The following is a 20,378-nucleotide window of genomic DNA, read 5'->3' on the forward strand; positions in this document are numbered from 1 at the left end:
ACCGATTGCATCATGATCGACTCATCAGTATAGTATATAGTCATCAACGTTCACTGAATACACGTGGCTTCGGGAAGCTATTTTTGGAGGGGCTTACCTGTAGCGATGGGGAACCCTCACTAAGCCTCAAGGCAACAATCATTCAATCCAACACTTTCTGTCAATTCTGAGAAACCCCATCACAACGTGCAATTTTCATCAAACAAAGTGTTCCATTCGGCTTACGCCTGAATTTAAAGAGTGTGGAAAGAATCAGCAGTGTGTACAGCCAGAGGTGAGGGTGTTAGAAGGAGCAACCTTCCAAATGTGACTTAGCAACACAATATTCCAAACAAAGCCCTCCCTCTGTTAAATGTCGTAACATTAAGGTGGGACCAGCCACTGTACATTAAAAATGACCTATTGAGGCGTCTCCGAGTCCAGCATTTACAGGGCGTGAGCACATAGTGTGATTTCATCTGCGGTAAGAGCTCGGAAAGTTGCGGGCGATCATTCTGGCAGCCACGGAAAATACGGTGTGCATCAACTTTCAAAGACTGGCAAGACAGACACGTGAAGGATTCTGTAATACAGGTATGTGTCAAAATGCATTAACACTTAACATACATCATACAGTATATACAATACAACACATTATTTTCCACCATCATCCTTAGCAATGGTCTACCCACTTCCGGATGAAGGCTTTGCTATGCTGTTGCAATCCTTCATTGTCTTGCGATTTCATACTCCGTGTTGCCCCTGTAGGAGCTGATCTTACAACTGCATCTCTGGTGGCTGTCATCTCGAGCATGTTTCCTCCATTAGCTGCCATTCCATCAGCATCCTCATCCTTCAACCATTATCCCGTCGAACAGTGCGCCCTACCAAGCCCACTTAGTTTGATAGTCAATAAAATGTCTTTGATATCTTATTAATTCCTTGAGCCGCGTGTTTTTTTGTGTATCGGTGTGATTGCAAAACGTACACGTCTCCAAGCTGGTACAATTAGCTTGTGTCCTTTGCTCGTGACCATTATCACCCTACCACATTCTAAATGTGTTTTACTATTCATTTTTAGTCTTACAATGACATGTTTAAAAATTGCCTTTAATTTTCAGCATTAACCATTTTGCACGTCTCTATTTGTTTAGGAATACTAGCAGACCACATATCCTTTGGGACGTGACCATTCATCCCTCCAGCCAGCCATCAAAACATTTTGTCTGATACAATTGAAGTATTGGAAAATGACGGCAGGAAACTCCTTGACGGGAACACACTTCTTTTATTAAATCTTGACTTGTAACAATACAACGCGTGGCCTCTCTTCTTCACAATGCGCTTCTCTTGACTCTGGATTCTGTGCTGCTGGCTCTCTGTGCCTCGTGTAGACTCCGCGCCTCGGCTACACTCCTCTCTCGCCTCGTGTAGACTCTGCGCCTCTGCTACACTCTCCACTCGCCTCGTGTAGACTTTGCATCTCTCTCTCTGGCTACACCGTATGCATACTCGGCTCGTGTAGACCTTCCTCTCTCTCTGGCTACACCGTATGCATACTCGGCTCGTGTAGACCGTTCTCTCTCGCTGGCTACACACTATACATCACTCAGCTCGTGTAGACCGTTCTCTCTCGCTGGCTACACACTATACATCACTCAGCTCGTGTAGACCGTTCTCTCTCGCTGGCTACACACTATACATTACTCAGCTCGTGTAGACCGTTCTCTCTCGCTGGCTACACACTATACATTACTCAGCTCGTGTAGACCGTTCTCTCTCGCTGGCTACACACTATACATTACTCAGCTCGTGTAGACCGTTCTCTCTCGCTGGCTACACACTTATACCTTACTCTCCTCTACTCTCCATTACTCTCCATTACTCTCCTCTCCGGGCTCTATCTCTGCACCTTCGTCTTCATTCTTAGATGGTTCCACTTCTGCCCCTGCTCCTCTGTGCATCACCTTATATACCCCTTCTTCCCGGGAGACGGAGCGGATGCGGACCTCAAAGTCGGCACCGCTCCTCAGTTACCCAATCCCCACGCGCTATCCCTACGATCCGGTTCCGCTCAGCGCGTGTTTCCACTCCCCGACCAATCACACCGCGCTGCTACCCGATCACTCCCTCTGGGCGCGTCACCGGCACACAGCCAATCAGCAGCACTACCCCCACCCGCGCACTGACGCCTGCTCCTCCCCGTCAGCGCGCGTCACCACACACACACCCGTACATACGCGCTGGCACACGACATATACACCCAGCGCGTATCACCACTACATCACCCCCTCCCACATAGCTCGCAGCCGGCCCGGCTGCTAACAACAACCAACCGCGACGATAAAACGACAACCAACAAAAAAAAACCCCGTAGCCCCCCGAGTGTGCCCCGTAACATAACACAACAACAACAACAACAAGAATAACTATGTACAGATTGACAATGAACCCGAAAAGTCAACAATAACACGATACGAGCAAATTCGAAACGAACGCGCCCCACGTCCCTGCGACTACACGCAGTGACGAGGCGCTCCAACTGCCCCGACTCCTCACGAGGCAGGTCATGCAAAGTAGCACGACCTGGCGCGAGTCCGTCTGGCTGGTCCATCGTATGGGGCGGGACACTGACGACCGTCCGGCGGTTCCGGCTGCTCCAGACGGCGCGGAACGGGCCTGAAAGGGCCGGCCCCGCCGCGGAGATCCGGCCGCCGGTGATCGGCAGCTGTCAGTTCCGAGACACCTGGGAGCAGATCAGGCGAAAATACGTGTGGATCAGGCAGAGACATTTCCCCCTCTGGGTCGCCGGTCACGTCACACGCCCGACCATCACGACACAAGGGGAGGCCATATGGAGGCGAGAACGGTTTCAGTCGGGAGGGGTGAACGTACCACCGGCGCTTTCCCCACTTTATCTGAACGCACTGGGGCCGTGCAACGCGCACGACCTCCACGGGTCCCCTCCACGGTCTCAACAATTTAGGCGACGTAGCCAAGGGTGCCTGAGGGCAATGCAGCCAGGCCCTGTCACCTGGTTTCCATTCGTGCATGGACACCTTCCGTGCCCGCAACCGTTCATTAGCAATTTGGCGAGCCCGCGAATTAAGCCGCGCGGCCTCCCTCGCCTCTGTCAGCTTGTGAATATTAAACTTAATATGTTCTGCCAAATTAGAATTAGTTCGTGGAGCGGACAGGCCAAGTTGCGTTTCTATTGGCGGGTCAGCTTCCCGACCGTACATCAAATAGAATGGGGAAAACCCCGTAGCTGCATGGGGGGCCATTCTATACGCGGCAAGGACTCCCGGGACCTGCAGGTCCCAATCTACATGTGCCTCGCACACCTGCTGGCACAGCATGGAAGTCAAGGTTTTGTGGAGTCTCTCCACCATCCCGTCAGTCTGCGGGTGGTACGGGGAGGTACGCACCTTCTTGGTACCCAACAGATCACACACCTCTTGCAACAATTTACTCGAAAATTTTTTACCTTGGTCGGTCAGCAGGCGTTCGGGAGCCCCCTTGTCCAGGACATAGCCCTGGACGAAGGCATCCGTCACAGCCGCTGCCGACTGGTTAGCGAGAGGCCACGCCATAGGCCATCGGGTAAAGTATTCGACCCCCACTAACAAATATTTATTCCCTCTCGGCGTGACTGGGAAGGGCCCCAAAATATCGAGTGCAACGAGCTCGTTGGTACGCGAGACCTGAATAGATTGCAGCGGTGGATTAGCTGCCACGGCCGGTGGTTTACGCCTGGCGCACTCAACGCACCCCTTCAGAATATGCACCACATCACTTCCCATTCCCGGCCAGTAATAGTCACGCTGAAGCAGGGCAAGCGTCTTGTTAACTCCCAAGTGCAAGAGGCGTTCGTGTGCCGCCAAGACAACCCTCCCCCTCACAGCGGAAGGCACCACGAGTGCGTTCCGCCGGGACAAACTGTCCCATTTCAATAACACGCCCCGCTCAAGTACATAGGAGCCGGTACGCTCCTGGTCCCCCTCGGGACCCCCAACCTTGCGGCGCAATGCTAGCAGCGAGCTGTCCGCCATCTGGAGGCGGCCCCATTCGCTGAGCGACAGCGAGAGCAGCGAGTCCCGACCCTGAGAGGCAGTGGAATCATCCCCGATCGGTGCGCCCGCTGTCGCAGCCAGTGCCCCCATCTCCCCCGCAAGCGTCGGTTTACAGCGCGCCGATCCCGACAAAGACGCGCATTCATCACAAGGCAACAACCGCGACAAGCAATCGGCATTCGTGTGTCGCAACCCCTTACGGTACGTAGTCGTAAACTGATAGTCCTGGAGGACTTCCAACCAACGCGACAACTGGCCCGAGGGCTGGGCGACCCTCAATGAATACTGTAGCGCCGCGTGGTCCGTTCGGACTGTAAAGTGACGACCATAAAGATATGGCCTAAACTGCTGCACAAAAAAAACAATGGCAAGCAGCTCGCGACGGGTGACACAGTAGCGCTGCTCCGCCGGAGACAACACCCTACTACCGTAGGCGACAACTCTTTCGACACCCCCAACGACTTGGGATAGCACCCCCCCAATGCCCGTGTTGCTAGCATCCGTGTCCAGCAAAAAGGGACTGGCAAAATCGGGATAACACAAGGGTGGGGCACCCACCAAGGCGTCCCGGAGGGAGCGAAACGCGGCCTCCTCCTCCGGTCCCCATTTGAACTTCACTCCCTTCGCCGTTAGAGCGTGCAAGGGTTTTGCAATAGTGGCGAAGTGCTCAACGAACCGCCGATAATAAGAAGCAAACCCGATGAAACTACGCACGTCGGAAACGGACGTAGGTGTCGGCCACGAACCGACACAATCCGTCTTCGCGGGATCGGTGGAGATCCCCGAAGAATCGACAATGTGACCCAAGTATCTAACGGACCTACGAAGGAGGTGACATTTGGCCGGTTTAAATTTCAACTTAGCCGATCGCATTCGCAAGAACACCCCTCTCAATCGCCGGAGGTGTTCCTCAAACGTTTTACTGAAAACAATGACATCGTCCATATAAATCAAGCATGTATCCCACTGCAAGCCCGACAAAACCAGCTCCATAAGTCGCTGAAACGTCGCTGGAGAGGAGTGAAGTCCCATGGGTAACCGGTTAAACTGGAACAGCCCCCCTGGAGTCCGAAATGCTGTCTTAGGTTTCGACTCTTCGTCGAGCGGCAACTGCCAAAACCCCGATAACAAATCAAGAGTCGAAAAATATCGCGCACCAGACAATGCATCGAGGGACTCATCCATCCTGGGGAGCGGATACGCGTCAGCCACAGAGATCTTATTCAGGCGACGGAAATCAACGCAGAATCGCAGGGACCCGTCCTGCTTCTTAACCAGCACAATAGGCGCTCCCCACGGGCTAGAGGAGGGCGAAATAATATCGGCTTCTAGCATATCGTTAACAGCCGACTGAACATGTTCCTTCTCCACGGGACTCAGTCGGAAGGGATTTAGCCTGACCGGCGCCGCATCGCCCGTTTCAATGTGATGGTGCAACAAATCCGTGCACCCAATGTCATACTTATGTTTACTGAATACATCAGAGAATTCAATGAGCAACTCGCGCAGCGCACCCAACTGCGCCGCCGACAAATCGTCCGAGGCGGCACATAACGAATGGACCCACTCAAGGTCTTCCCTTGGCTCAACGTTCCGCGCGGGGCTCGAGCCCACCTGCGCAACCAACCCATCATCCCCAGGGACCTGCGCCGCGTGAGCCAGCACGGTGCCCTGCGGAATGACAGCTGGTCGCGACCCCGCGTTCAAAACCATCACAAACGGATCCCTGTCAGCCCGCACCAAAGTGTGAGCCACCGATAAATCAAGACCCCCGACAGCCTTGTTAGAAGGACCCAAAAGCATACTCTGTCCCGAAGCCTCCCTCACCCATGGTTTCCGCAACCGGAGGGGAATCAACATCTGTGAACCCGGGGGCACTTGCACTGTCTGCGTCGCCACCGCTTGTATCGTAGCGCACGCCGTCCGAATGTCAGTAGGGCCCGTCAAAAATGAAATCCGGCGACCCGATGGCAGTTCAATGCATCGTTGATCGATAAGAATTTTAATGGGCATTTTAGCCAAAAAGTCAGTGCCCAAAAGACACGGAACTGCCAAAGAAGACGAAACGAAAACGGGTCCCGACAATTTGATATCTCCAATGCAAATGGACGCCCTAACCTGACCGATAATGCCCAACGATCCCCCATTAGCGGCGTAAAATGGCACATCCACTGGAAGCAGCGGACGACATTGGACCGGAAGAATATTATAAATGAGGTCCGATATAATAGTTGCCGATGCCCCCGTGTCCACTAACACCCTAATCTCAACCCCATCAATAGATCCCGTAACAACGGACGAACCCGCCGAAGCAGCCACAATTCTATGCCCCAATTCCGCCCATTCAATGTCTCCCTGGTCCCGGCCGAACCCCCCTCGCCGAACCGAATCCCCGAACCTTAACCGGCCCTCCTCCGCCGCAACGCGGCGTCCCATGTGTGCCGAATAAACAGGCCGAGCGTGTGAGGTGCCGCGACTTGCCGGGGATTGTAGAGATGACTTGGGCTCTCGGTCGTCGTCCAGCCGAGCTCCCATGGCGCGCTGCCGCGGAGCGCGGCACCCGGACGCCACGTGGCCCCGGAGGCTGCAGTTATAGCACGTGACGAGGGTCGGAGTAGATCTTGGTTGCTCCGACTTTCGGCCCGATCGCAGAGGCGACCGGGCCCCCGGCCTCCAGTCCCCTGGTCGTCCCGTGGCGAACGCCTCCTCTCGTGGGCTGACGACTTGGGGTTCGGCGACCACCAAACCCGGGGCTGCGACGACAGCAGCGTTGCAACCAACGCCTTGCTTCCGTTGTAGGGCCTCGTGCGCTTGAATACTCGTGGCGACTCTCAAAGAAGAAATATCAATCTCGTCAGCTGTGTTGATAGGGACCCCCAGGTCCTGCGCCAACTTGAGCAGCTGCTCCAAAACCATCGCGTCTTGGCCCTCCTCGTCCATCCGAGGGAACGCAGCATCAGCAAGAGCCAGCAACGCCGTGCGATAGGCCAGCGCGGTCTCCGTGGCCGCTTTCCGTCTTGCGTAGAACTGATGGCGGCACGTAGAGGGAGGCCCGTAGACCCTGGCCAACAAACCCAGCGCATCCTTCAGCGTGGAGCGGTCCGACTTCCGTGCAGCCCTGAAGGCCGCGAGCGCATCGTCGTCCAGCATGGCGGGCAATGCCCGCAGCGCCGTAGCATCGGACCACGCTGACATCTCTTGATGCGCCAAAAACCTTCGCTGAAATTGGCCCCAGTCTCCGCCTTCCGCCTTGAAGGCTGACAACGTGGGCAGGCGCTGCTGAAAAATGAAGTCATCCGCCTCGTGGTTCCTCTCCGCCTGTCCGTCGGTGTCTAAGATGGCGGCTCCAGCAGCAGACGTAAGATGGCGGACCCCCTCGCGCGCTGATGACGTCGATGCGCGCGCTTGGGAACCCACCACCACGTGGCGCTCGCCGTTCCCGCCAAAAGTAGGCCCAGGCGCAATGGCGGGAATCCCCCATTCGTTTTGGCGGGAATCTGCGGGGCGACCTTGTAAAATGTCCCCCACCGTCCCCGCTCCTCCCGACGAGCTGATCTCCGCCAAGATGGACGCGGCGGCGAGCAGCAGCTCCGCCAGTCGGGAGTGCGCCTCACGAAGCCCGGCGTCTGTCCCCGGTCGCTCGGCCGGCGCCGTCGACGGACCCTGCAGCGTGGGCAAGTCCTCTTCCTCACCCCCCGCCACCAGCGGCCCCGAGTCGTCCAGGTCTTCCTCGCGGTCAATCCCGTGGGTCCTACGGGTCTTCCTCGTCTCCATACTTGGAAGCCCGTTTCACTTCTGACGCCAGATGAAGTATTGGAAAATGACGGCAGGAAACTCCTTGACGGGAACACACTTCTTTTATTAAATCTTGACTTGTAACAATACAACGCGTGGCCTCTCTTCTTCACAATGCGCTTCTCTTGACTCTGGATTCTGTGCTGCTGGCTCTCTGTGCCTCGTGTAGACTCCGCGCCTCGGCTACACTCCTCTCTCGCCTCGTGTAGACTCTGCGCCTCTGCTACACTCTCCACTCGCCTCGTGTAGACTTTGCATCTCTCTCTCTGGCTACACCGTATGCATACTCGGCTCGTGTAGACCTTCCTCTCTCTCTGGCTACACCGTATGCATACTCGGCTCGTGTAGACCGTTCTCTCTCGCTGGCTACACACTATACATCACTCAGCTCGTGTAGACCGTTCTCTCTCGCTGGCTACACACTATACATCACTCAGCTCGTGTAGACCGTTCTCTCTCGCTGGCTACACACTATACATTACTCAGCTCGTGTAGACCGTTCTCTCTCGCTGGCTACACACTATACATTACTCAGCTCGTGTAGACCGTTCTCTCTCGCTGGCTACACACTATACATTACTCAGCTCGTGTAGACCGTTCTCTCTCGCTGGCTACACACTTATACCTTACTCTCCTCTACTCTCCATTACTCTCCATTACTCTCCTCTCCGGGCTCTATCTCTGCACCTTCGTCTTCATTCTTAGATGGTTCCACTTCTGCCCCTGCTCCTCTGTGCATCACCTTATATACCCCTTCTTCCCGGGAGACGGAGCGGATGCGGACCTCAACGTCGGCACCGCTCCTCAGTTACCCAATCCCCACGCGCTATCCCTACGATCCGGTTCCGCTCAGCGCGTGTTTCCACTCCCCGACCAATCACACCGCGCTGCTACCCGATCACTCCCTCTGGGCGCGTCACCGGCACACAGCCAATCAGCAGCACTACCCCCACCCGCGCACTGACGCCTGCTCCTCCCCGTCAGCGCGCGTCACCACACACACACCCGTACATACGCGCTGGCACACGACATATACACCCAGCGCGTATCACCACTACACAATTATATAATGGCGTATCCCCTGCACCCTCCCCTACCCTCCCAAATGCGTGGCATCAGCGCGTCGCCGTGGGATACGGGTGACTTTATCACGTCTATGTGGGTGATAATGTGCCTACGATGCACGCGCACTTGCACGCCAGTCAGCCAGGAATCCAGGCAGGAAGCCAGCCAGAAAAAAAACTTTTATTCTGATACAATGTGAAACAATTGTGCATTACTGCCCTTACAATGTTCACGATGTTATGCATCTAAGCCACTGAATGTAGAATAATATCCGACGTTAACTACAATGGCATACCATGTTTCCCAAGAGCAACACTGCATTATGGTTGTAAACAACTAATTTGCATGAACAGGATCGTGCAAATAACTTTTCAATGATCGTGTGACATTGTATTTTAACCTCATTACTTCATTCTTCAGATGTGAGTTCGAAATGGCCTACGGTACAATGATGAGCGCTGGGCTCACGGCTTGCGTTATTTTGTGGGAAACCATTTTCTTCTTACCTTTGGAAAGCAGTCGCCTTCAAAAAGATGCCAGTGTAAGATGAATGTCATTTTATTTATTCCATTGCACACAAAGTAGAGGACCTCAATGTGTAATATCAGCACTCATTGACTTATTAAACATACACATTACAATTACAAGTACACGGGTACAATTGGTTGATTTTCTTTGTTTCCCCAATACAGAATGGATCCGGCAGAGTTGTTGATGATGGTAAGCATGCAACATAATTTTAAGTAACGATTGATACTTGTGTGGTTATTACTGTCTAAAATAAACCGTGTTGATGGCTGAAAGAATTCAACGAGCACAGTTCTTTAATACTGCTTGAATGGCTCACCTCTACCAAACAGTGACCTACAACACTTTCTTTGTGGAAATGGAACTTACATCCAGTCAAGCCAACTTCAGTGACGACGATCTTCGCAGCAAGTGGCCATCCAAAGAATTGGGTGTACCGGCAGAACCCTTGTTTGTCCACAAGGTTACAGGTACACACACTCTCCTCGTGATCTATTACATGGGGAAGCGATGCAGCTCTACCCGTTGCGGTTTCGGGTTGCGCCACGTGTTGTTTGATATGTCCGACGCTTCGCTGCACGTGCTGGAAGCCTCTTCAAGGACTGTGGCGCAAAATCTTAGACACTGTATAATACCGCACTTCAGCAATTGTTTCTTGCTGTGGTTGTCCCACCTGATGACGGACGCTTGTGTTGCGCCCGAAACGTCGTGATTTAATTTAATTTATTTTATACCTACGTGACTTTACCGAAAAAACCAAAGAGTACACATTTATATATTTACACGATCTAATCCAAAAGACATCTATTATAGATGATATTGGTCACGAAAGCCTACGTGTTAAATTACTACATACCTGTCAACCCCTTATCGTTGCCTTACCTTATTACAGACCAATTCAGACCTTATTGGTCACCCCGTGCTCTTATAAATCTCAACGTTAATCCTACAAAGTCCCATCACAAGGGAGAAACACAAACAAATAGACAAAACACTTCGTTGTTGTCCGTATTGAAACGTCTGTACACCGTATGGACTTGAAAACTCAATTTCCCTGTACAAGAATACGGGTACACCGTATGGGTTGACAGGTATGAGAGAGTAACTCTGGCCACAAAAGCTTTATAACGACAACAAAATTAAACAATTATTTGACAATCAGATGTTGGTAAGCAAACTTCAAATCACTTGCTCATATTACTATCTTGCAGTCGTTTAGAGGTACACTAAAGGGACACTGTTTGTGTATTACGTCTTTTAGGAATCCTTTTTTGTAACGACATGAAGTTTTGCTGTATGTTTGGGTTCTATGATTATTGCAATACGCAGTCCTGCAGCTTGACACTGGTACAGTACTGCAACTGGAATGTAAATGTTTAAACTGCTAAATAACGTGAAATTTTATTTAAAGTTGCCATTTAATGGTTTTTTTCTTCCTGTATCTAACATCCCTTTAATTAGTAAAGTTAAAAATGCCCATTGACAAAATGTCCCCTGGGCTAATGTTTTCCCGCGTCTATCAATCAACTTGGCCAGTTCCCTGAAGAATGTTAGATCAAGGTTTCAAAATATGTAATGTACATCGATACACATATTATCTTATTTTACATTCACGTATGAGCACATTGAGACCAGGGATCTCTTTTTCAAGGGAGACCCGAGTTTAAAGTTGAGATTATTTGGCTGCTTTGTATTTCCACATTAGAAGTAACATCCTTGAGCTGTCGTATGTGGCCAGGTCACTTCTGAAAAATAGCTCTATAGCTCGTATGTATGTTCAACTTGTTTCGCACTGTATGTAGCCAATCGTGCTAATTGGAGGCGCAGTGCGCCTAACCTGGTAAAATTATGGAGAATAAATCATAGTTAAATAACCTACAAGAGATGCAGTTCCATGTAATTTAACTATTGAATCGCGTAGTCTGAGAATTGCAGATACACCCACTCACCCACCCACCGCTTTCCAGTTTATATTTCTGGCAGTGCGAAGTTCCATAGGTTGGTGTTCATGGCCTCAGTCAGTCGCTAACAGCAGAGTTTTAGATTTTTCACTTGTGCATGACGAATCCGGATACTCCGTAGTCTGTGCGTTTATGGTTAAGTGCTTGCCAATAGTTTCATGAGGATGGGGTAACCAATAAGATGTTTTCTGGGCACGTTGGCGATTGTCAACCAGCTGGTCCACGTCATTTCAATTCTGATATTCACGTCACACAGAGTATGCGTGCATGCTTCCAAAATTACTTTTTCTGGATATGTTGTTGTTGTTATTCAGATTTTGTCCAGATTCTAACGACATATCAATGCAGAGATATTTTAAAAGAATAAGTACGTTTTATTAACTCTTGTCACGTGTGTTTTCTTGCAGTGACAGCAAAAATGTCACTTGTTCTCAACATGTTTTTCTCAAAAGGCCTCAATGATGTCCGTTCCACTGAATATCAGTCACTATCCAGCGATCTCACAAATCAGGTACTGTGCTGAAATAGTACTGTGCAGTACTTTTGCCTTCAATAATTTCTGATACTCCAGGCTAAAAAAGAAGAGTACAGTAGAACAATTTAAAAGCATTGTTTTCATGTATATGTAGGGGTGTCAGGGGAAGGATTCCCACCAATAGGAGGGTTAGTGGGAGGGGTGATCGAGTAGATATAAGGGGAGAACGGGCGGGAAGAAGGGGCCTTTGGCGGGAACGAGATTGGGACGGCTGGGGACAGGTGTGGATGGGAGAAAAGGATTAAAAGACGAAACCCCTGCAATCTTGTGTCGGCTCTCCTTTACATATATATCCAAATGGTTGTGTGCCCTTATGAATAAAATAATTGCACTTGATCAATATCGCACCAAGATTAATTGAGAATGTTGAGACATTTTATTTTTGTAATGTATAATTTGACTCTTTTTTTATTTATCCGTGCATTTTCAGCTCAACAACCTTTACATAAACTACAGTGGAGTTTTACGTACATACGTATTGGGATTCAGGTAATCGTTTCATTTGCTGCATGTTTTGTTTTCATCTTGTCGGATTATGAAAGTATAAATGCCTAATACATATATTTTTTGCAGACCAAACAATGTAATTGCAGACATTCAGGTTCAGGGAGACTTCATGGATATTGTCGAACTGAAAAATTTTACCCAAAATGGTTCAAAATACCTTCAGCGACGAGGACTACCTGTTGACATGGCACCAAAGCTGAACACCACCGTGAAAGGTGCGTGGTATGCCAATTAACCACAATGCCTTGCTGGTCTCTGTTGAACTTGTTTCGCACTGTACGTATCCAACCGTGCTAATTGGAGGCGCAGTGCGCCTAACCTGGTAAAATTAAGAAAAATAAATCATAGTTAAATAACCTACAAGAGATGCAGGTCCATGTAATTTAACTATTGAATCGCTTAGTCTGAGAATTGCAGATACACCCACTCACCCACCCACCGCTTTCCAGTTTATATTTCTGGCAGTGCGAAGTTCCATGGTTTGGTGTTCATCGTCTCAGTCAGTCGCTCACAGCAGAGTTTTTGATTTTCCACTTGTGCATGACGAATCTGGATACAGTACTCCGTGGTCTGTGCGTTTATGGTTAAGTGCTTGCCAATAGTTTCATCGAGGAATTGAAACCGGGCAATGTGGTGATGGGGTCGCCGATAAGATGTTTGCTGGGCACGTTGACGATTGTCAACGAGCTGGTCCACGTCATTTCAATTCTGATATTCACGTCACGCAGAGTATGCGTGCACGCTTCCAAAATGACTTTATCTGGATATGTTGTTGTCATTCAAATTTTGCCCAGATTCTAACGACATATCAATGCAGAGATATTTTAAAAGAATAAGTACATTTTATTAACTCTTGTCACGTGTGTTTTCTTGCAGTGACAGAAAAAATGTCACTTGTTCTCAACATGTCATTCTCAGAAGGCCTCAATGATGTCCGTTCCACTGAATATCAGTCACTATCTGGCGATCTCACACATCAGGTAATGTGCTGAAATAGTACTGTGCAGTACTTTTGCCATCAAGAATTTCTGATACTCCAGGCTAAAAAAGAAGAGTACATTAGAACAATTTAAAAGCATTGTTTTCATGTATATATCCAAATGGTTGTGTGCCCTTCTGAATAAAATAATTGCATTTGATCAATATCGCACCATCATTAATTGAGAATGTTGAGACATTTTATTTTTGTAAAGTTTAGTTTGACTCTTTTCTCAGCTCAACAACCTTCCCATAAAGTACAGTGGAGTCTTACGTACATCCGTATTGGGATTCAGGTAATCATTTCATTTGCTGCACGTTTTGTTTACATCTTGTCGGATTATGAAAGTATAAATGCCTAATACATATTTTTTTTGCAGACCAAACATTGTAATTGCAGACTTTCAGGTTCAGGGCGGTTTCATGGATATTGTCGACTTGCTCAATTTTACCCAAAATGGTTTAGAATACCTTCAGCAACGAGGACTACCTGTTGACATGGCACAAAAGCTGAACACCACCGTGACAGGTGAGTGGTATGCGCATGAACCACAATGCCTTACTGATCTCGTCAACGAAAATAAACCATCACTCGAACTCCAGTCATCCTCCCAGTGGCTTTTGGCTTTCCATCGAACAAAGACGGTCACTGAATCGCGTGCGTTCACATGCGCTTCTGCGGCCGCTCATTAAAATACTGGTTTTGGGGTTGACTCAGCCCGATCATCCCTTCCTCCGTGGGTCGATAAATTGAGTACCACTTTGTGGAGAAGTCAACAATGGTTGCTATATGGCTGGACTCGCTCCTGCCATGGGAATGTGGAATGTTTGCTACTGGTTCAGGGCACGACATCACTTGGGTTATGTTAGTTGCACAAAGCTCTGCACCTAGCCTTACAAGGTAAGAGCTGCACTCAGACTCAGACATGAACACAGACAGACACAGACACTTCTAGAGACGCAGAGGGACAAAGATAAACAGACGTGACGTTTACCTTTGCAGTGTTCGCTTCATTTTGAAATGCACAATGGGCAAATAGAGATGCAGAGAGGCGCACGTGGAGGTCTGGATGTTTATTGAATTATATAACATGCATACAATCCAACGTTAATTTTATTTTTCCTGCTTGCAAAAGTGGCCAGTGAGATAAAATATATTTTTCTCTGCATCTATACTTGTCTTCCTTGTAGCTCCGTCTGCCCATATATCTGACAACACACAGAGTCATCCTTGATTCAGCCATTCAAACTATATTGCCAGTGTAATAAAACAACAGTTTTGGTTTTGAAATACTTGAACGGCATTAAACTTTTTTGTTGTTGTTAAACTGTAACCCCGAACTTAATCTTCTGAGGCATTTTAAACTGATTGAATCATAACCAGTTCAATTGGTTTTAAGTTAACCTGAACCTTGCCCAAGCTTGCATTTGATATTGAAAAATCGGCAGGAATTAATGTGCTTATGCAATTTGAACTTTGTATATATTTATTGTGACTTGCTTACTTTTTCTCTATTTGTATTGTTTGTTGTTCGAACTTTTTGCTGACCAGCTCCTACTGGACATCTTTGAAAAAACATAATAAAGTTTGTTTTTTGGGTTAGATCGCGCAAATATAAATGTGTCGTTAAACCCGCCTCCACCCGACACTGCCAATTACTAAGGCGTACGTGTTGAACTGATCCTTGAAAAAGAGCTTCATAGCTCTTTGGATTTATCCAATCGAAGTAAAGATTCTGATTTTGAGATTCTGGGTTGCATGGCCAAAATCGCACTGTGGCCCGTCTTTAATGTTCCACCTAATGTTATTACCGTATCGTTACTGACGCAGGCTTGGCGTTTATCCCAGCTGATCCATCGTCAGCCATCGCAGAGGGATGCCGTGTGAAGCTGGATTGTGTTCTGCCAAGCAATGTCCAAGTCGGTGTGACGTGGACCAAGAATGGTGAAACTGTGCAGGAGAATGGCCAAGAGATGGATTTCTCAACAATGAGTGGAATCACATCCGTGAAATCTACGCTGGTTATAAATGAAATGAGAACAATTTATGAAGGTGTGTGGATTACACATGCAATTCATAGTTTAGAACACAAATATATCGGTCCATTGTTGTCCAAATGGTCGCTTTTGTTCAACTTCAATAAATTTTAAGATTACTGTACTATGTGAACTTCTGCAATGAAATTAACACTATTTTCATGGAATCAAATAATCTAAAAAGGCATGCTGATTCATGAAACGTATTTGGCGTACAAAAGTTTGGGAATATTTGCTTAATTTTAAGAACACTATGTCCAATTAATATCTCGTATACTTGCTTAGCAATGTCACTATACACGACAGCAAAGCATACTATCGAACACTTTGGGGTGCTACATTCAGTTTTGGTCAATTCATTTGGTTTACCAGGGTATGTCAGTACAGCAAGTTGATTAATTTCCATCTGTACGATGATTGTTGTGCTATCCCCTCAGCCCTCACACACTCCTGTCTTCTGCCACACGTATACACACTCAGTTTTGGAAGCTGATCAAACATTCAAATCGAGGGACACCGCATGGACAATTGTTTGCGCTGGTTCTGGCTTGCCTTCACGCTCGCCTGTGGTTTTCCCCACCCTTCCGTGCGGGGAAAACCTTTTGAGGTGCAATGTGCACGAACGACGCAACACAAAGAATATGCAAAAAATATCACTACTTATTATTGTCATAGTGAATCATATTTGTGCATGAACACTAGGCCACAATGCAGATTGCCCCTGTGAAGCGATGTGATGTGCGATGATAACGAATAAATAAAACTCCGCAGGAAACTACACGTGCCAGCTTAAAGTGGGAAATGTGACCCACGTGGCACAAGCCATACTGGAAAATGTGGTATTGCGTCCCTATGGAGTTTTTATGTTGGCCAACTCAACCTATCAGAGTTGCAACGACATAGCACCAAGCATCACGTGCTGTCTTGCGAAGGATGTGCAGAATGTCTCCGTCACCTGGTATGAAGGAGACACCGTGGTTTTGGGTGAGCAAACATTTCACTGTCACTGTGTTTATAAATATGGAGTGACATCGCAAGATGTCACTGTGTACTGCCAGCCATAGAGAGACACGGCGTGCGATGTAACGACATCGTGGATACCACTATGATTTGGGTGTAGTACCGGCCCTAGAGGGGCTCGGTCAGCGCTGATTGATAGCGCTGGATGCCATCACGCTTGGCGGGCAGTGCCAGCCCTACAGGATAGGGTGTGGGAGTGCCGGCCGTAGGAATAGGGTTACTAAAGGCCATGGCACTCTGGTTGACCCTAGAGGACACGTGACCAGTTAAGTCTACAAAGGGGCCCCAAGTGGGGGCTCGGGGTGGTCACGTGATTGTGGTCCAGATCCTGCTCGAAGATTCTGGAAGGTGGGCGTGGCCAAGGGCGGAGCCAGGCACGCCGCAGAGAATATAAGCCGGGTCCCCCAGAGGGATCGGCGTTATTGTTCATCCTGAAGAAACCTTCGTCTAAGTTCTACGCTCTCCGAGTCTCCAACACGTGGACCTGAACCCGAGCTGTGGTCCCGTTCCGTAGTAGCTCGTTACGTTGTAATTAGTGTAGTTAGCCTGGTGGTCACCACCATAGGTTGTTATTTTGTTAAGGGGCAGTGACCCCGTGTGTTGTTGTTAAATAAATGTGTCGCCTCCAAGAGTACGTCTGCGACTCAGTTGAACCCACTACAAATACAGAGCTGGCTGGATCGACGCTTGTGCAGCCACTGACAAATATGCAAAACTTATAAAAAATAAAAGTGTCTTTACAGTCCAACAAACCTTGGGCTTGGTGCTTATGCTTGTTGTCGTGGAAAGTCCGCCTGCTTCCGTTGCAAAAAAATTCTCAAATGTGTGTGCCAAACTAGCTCATGAATTGATGTAGTGTGCAAAAAGAGAAGGGTTAGAGGTGCAGCCCTGCAATCGTTTGCTTATTTCACTGCTGGCGGAAGAGCCTCCACTCGAGGGAGCTCTAAAAAGCCTCACTATAGGGTGTTTATGGCCTGCGCTTCCCTGTTGGTCAGGTGTCTTAGAAGAGGTGGAAGTACCACCACATTTGCAACCTGTCGATCGACTGTGGTGAACCATTACACTAAGAGACCTCCTTTACCAGTGGCAAAATATAGTAATAGGTTTTTACCCTTTCAACTGGTACAAAAACTGACACCTTTATACAAGGCATCATGTTTTCAATAATCACAACACAAGCAGTCAAAATGCAAACAAAAGTACGCCTTTTGGCGTCATCTGGTCCAACACCAATGGAGACTAGGCTCTAAGAAAAGCTGTCTCGGGTGTGGACCAATCAACTTCAAGGACAGTGCATATCATTATCATCACCAGAGTTGTTTCTTTTTGTTTGCATTTTGACTGCTTGTGTTGTGGTTATTGCAAACTTGATGCCTTGTATAAAGGTGTCAGTTTTTGTACCAGTTGAAAGGGTAAAAACCTATTACTACTGTGGTGAACCTATTTGTATGAAGGAAACACCGTGGTCTTGATGAACAATCTCCACGTGTGGAGATTGAACCGGCATCCTGTAGATTGCATAATATGTATTATGATGGTAAAAAAAGTAATATCTCACATAATTGCCACGTAGTATTGTTGCCTAAGTTTATAATGATAAATATGTTTATTCAGAAGTAATAGTTTAGCATTTCCCATCACTGCGATTAATAGCTCTGTGTATAATTGTTCACGAAGCATAATGGTAGTTGTCAAAAGAAATTCCATATAATGCTACGTGTATTCTTTGGAAGTGCTGTCAACCCAATTAGCACCACATTTGCTCATATTATACTTTTTAAATGTTAAGGTCATGGTGCCCTCGTGGTTACAACACTCCACTATGAACTCAACAACCTTAGTTCAATTCTCAGCCATCGCAAACATCATTGCCAAGTGATATCTAAACTCGTTCTGGTTCTCCCTTCACCTCCCTGGACTGACCAGCTTGGTGAAGTATGGTTGCATGTTGAACTTCTTTCGCACCATACATGGCCAACAGTGCTAATCAGAGGTGTCGGGGGAAAGGACGAGAAAATAAACACACACCAAAAACTGTGGATTGACTAAGGGCTGTCAATAATAGATTTATAAAAAAAAAATTGTCTATTAAAAGCACGTGCTATTTGCAGCTGCCTCTTCCATGGCCACTAGATGCAGTGTATACAAGGTGCCGTTGAACAACTGCAGCAGTACGAAGGTGAACTATACATGCGAATTCTCCAACCCGGCGAATAAGTTGAAGACGAACACTGAGATTGATTTCAGACGAGGATTACCAGGTATGATTATGTACGGTATTTTTTGGATGAATCGTATATTGTGTACCACGGATTGGATAGCTGTCAGTGAATTATATTTTACATTAACTGGTTATTCAACGCTTCTCATCATTTTTACCGTGCATGTGATGGAGAATATTTCCCAAATCTAAGGCGTGGTATTGACCATCTCTGGTAATAAGCAACAGCGCGACACTGTGGACAATTAACAATTTAAATCTAAATTGTATACCTGCTTATGGGTACACGCAGTGTGACATTCAGTGTTTTTTTTCCTTCCAATAATGACTGCACGTTGTAGTATCCGCCGTGACAACACGTAACGTTTCTTCGCTTTAATTTTTGATGGCAAAAAGGACTTGGGGAATGTTCCCGCAATGGGACGTGGTCTGCCACTGCTGAAGGTAACATCGAACGACAAAATTGTCCAGTTGGATATGACGGCTTTGTTAAGCGTCCGTGTGGCTCAGGTGGCCAGTGGGGAGACGAGATATACAACTGCACATCTCCAGTGTTCAAGAAGCTTGTCGAGATGTCAAAGGTACACTTCACTAATTGTACCTGACTGCATTGTATAACACATTGCTGCATTCGTCTGTGTTTCACTATGAGGAGCCTAAAGCTAGAATCATTCCAATGAACTGATTCTGTGTTACATCCAAGAGAATCGTTTTTACAGACCTATGTGTCCAAAATTTCTGTATATAAAATTTTTATGATTATGGGGTTCTCTAAAATCAATATGCATGTAAATGTATAGAATGTATATTGTGAATGTGTACACTGTAAAGTTGTTGAATACAAAAAAATACACATTTTAAATAATTGAATTGATGCGTGTATTGGAATATTGAGAATTCATTTTAATGGATTAATCACTAATTCGTTACTTTCACAATCGGCAATCTAATATTCACTCTCTAGAAAAGTTCTCACAATTCAGAGTCACAATTCAATTCACAAATCAAATTTAGCATGGCGCTTGCGACGGAGAGCTCCCACAAAACCGTCGCGTGCAACGTTTTCAAGTCAATGCCCTTTAGTCAATGCCATTTTGTCAATCCATTGGCAGGTTAAGGGATTGTCCACAACGTGGATGGGGGGGAGGGGTTGTTGGGACCAAAACTTCACTGCGGCTTGGCAAAGGTTGAGAACTCGGGACCGGTTCACACATTTTTCGACGCTGATTTGTGATCGTGGCCCGTTGTGTTAACGTCATCATATTTTAGAACGAGGTGCACCAACCACAGCGTCACCGCCCTACATGTACGAATCGTCAATGTTGTTATTGACTAATTGCATGTAATCTCAATGCATTGTATTATAAGCCTAAAAACACTGTATAATCTAATTGACTAATCATTACCTCCATTTTGTTAAAGTGATAATACGTTGATTTGAAGCTTTCGTGACTGCAGGAATCCATACTCTTTGGTTATTTTTATATTTTTCTACCTACGTGACTTTACCGAAAGAATCAAAGAGTATGATAATACGTTCTTCCATATTCATTACCTGACTGTATGATATTGTCCCTTTATAGGTTCTACTGGCTTACGGAGATGTGCAAAAGAAGGCGACAGCCATTCTGAGTTTGCTGGCGAATGCTACAACGATGCCACCAAACGGCAATTTCTAC

The sequence above is a fragment of the Lampetra fluviatilis genome, chromosome 4 (genome assembly GCF_964198595.1).
Source record: "Lampetra fluviatilis chromosome 4, kcLamFluv1.1, whole genome shotgun sequence".
Lineage (NCBI taxonomy): Eukaryota > Metazoa > Chordata > Hyperoartia > Petromyzontiformes > Petromyzontidae > Lampetra > Lampetra fluviatilis.